A 2,099-nucleotide genomic window follows, 5' to 3' on the forward strand; every position below is an offset into this window, starting at 1 on the left:
GCTTTGAGCCTTTATTTTGCCAATAGTGTTTTAAAAGTGTCTGCGTATTTCTAGGACTTTATTTCTCATTTTGCTAATGTAAATTACGCATATATATATTAAGATAATATTTGCTTATTTTTAAGAAAAATGTTAAGATGCAAGCCCCCATTCCTATATCAACCTCCTCTCCTTTGTTAATTCCATTTATCTCCCCAAATCACCATCTTTAACAATTTCACCTTTGTTATTTCAGATTGGTTTCTATATATTCACATACATATTTATGTAAGGTTAGAAATAGAGTTTGGGGGTTTGTGTGTTTGTTTTTACTTAAGTGGTACCACATTGACTATACATTCTGCATGGATTTTTGTTTTTCTTTTTAAATTTTTATTTATTTATTTATTTTTATTTAATTAATTAATTTTAATTTTATTTTTATTTTTCTGCACGTATTTTTGTTGTTTTTTACTTTGCCTTGGAGATCTCCCCATGTTCATACATATAAATTCCCTTATTCTTTCTCACTGCTCCCGTCATTCCTTGCTGTGAGTGTATTGGGTTAACAAGCTGTGATTGGTGAACATCTACTTTTTCTCTTAATAATTCTGCTATGAACAGCTTTTATACGTACTCTTATGAATGTATATTTCTGCAGGATGATTCCATAGAACTGGCAAACTTAAAAATTTGAAAGAAAGCTGCCAAATTTTCTTTTCAAATGCTGAACCAATTTATGTTCTAACCCAGAGTAGACAATATATCCATTTTCTCTAGCATACAACAGAACTGGCTATTATTAATCCTTTTTATTCTTTTCTGTCAGGTAAGAACTATGGCATTATATTACTGTGAATGTTTATAGACAAGGAATATGTGCCATCCTCTTTTGTTTTGAGACAAGGTCTCAATCTGTCATCCAGGCTGCAGTGCGGTGGTATGATCAGAACTCACTGCAGCCTGGAACTTCTGGCCTCAAATCATCCTCCCACCTCAGCCTCCCCAGTCGCTAGGACTACAGGCTTGCACCCTCACCCTGGCTCTTTTTTTTTTTTTTTTTTTTTTTTGTATACATGGGTCCTTGCTATGTTGCCCAGGCTGGTCTCAAACTCCTAGGCTCAAGCGATCCTCCTGTCATGGCCTCCCAAAGTTCTGGGATTACAGGCGGGAGCCATCACGCCCTGCCTGGCCATCTTCTAATAAGCTTATTCCTTTGTATTTCCCTTGCTATTTACTCCTCGTTTTTTTCTGTTTAGATATTCATTTCATTTATGAACTCTTTTTTATATTTTTCAAGGTTTAATCTTTTTCTTCTGTTATATGCATTAACAAGCAAGTTACTTCCAACCTGTTGATTGATTTTTAACTTTCATGGTAATTTGTTTTAGAAAGTAATTTTTTGTTTTTGTTTTTGCCCAGGCTGGAGTGTAGTGGTGTGATCTGGGCTCACTGCAACCTCTGCCTCTCACGTTCAAGTGATTCTCCTGGCTCAGCGTCCCAAGTAGCTGGGATTACAGGTGCCGCCACTGCACCTGGCTAATTTTTGTATTTTTAGTAGAGACGAGGTTTCACCATGTTGGCTAAGTTGGTCTCGAACTTCTGACCTCAGGTTATCGGCCCACTTCAGCCTCCTAATGTGCTGGGATTACAGGCATGAGCCACTGTTCCCAGCCTAGAAAATAATATTTATTAATAAGATGAGTTATATTGCTAAATGTAGTAATGATAAATTTTCTGTGCATTACTGTTGTACTGTAGTAGTAATTTTAATATATTGATTGATTTTATATGCTACTTTTTATAAATATTGGCAGTTTTATTCATAGGGACATTTGCCTATTGACTTTTTGGCATTTTTGAGTTTTTCTTAGTTGTTCTGCTATAATATAATTTTGTTATCAGGGATATACTAGGATTTATGGTAGTAATATAATGAATTTAGAAGCTTCCCAACGTGTTCTGCTCTGTGAAATAGTTTATAATAATAATAGGTGCATTAAAGCTTTGGGATAATTCTCCTTTAGAGCATTCAGAATATATCGCTTATTTGGGGATTAACCTTAAGCTTCTGAGGTTATTGTTTTATTTAGTATTTATACTACTTGTCAAATACATTT

Source organism: Sapajus apella, unplaced genomic scaffold (genome assembly GCF_009761245.1).
Source record: "Sapajus apella isolate SASKATOON/1434 unplaced genomic scaffold, GSC_monkey_1.0 scaffold35, whole genome shotgun sequence".
NCBI classification, from domain to species: Eukaryota; Metazoa; Chordata; class Mammalia; order Primates; family Cebidae; genus Sapajus; species Sapajus apella.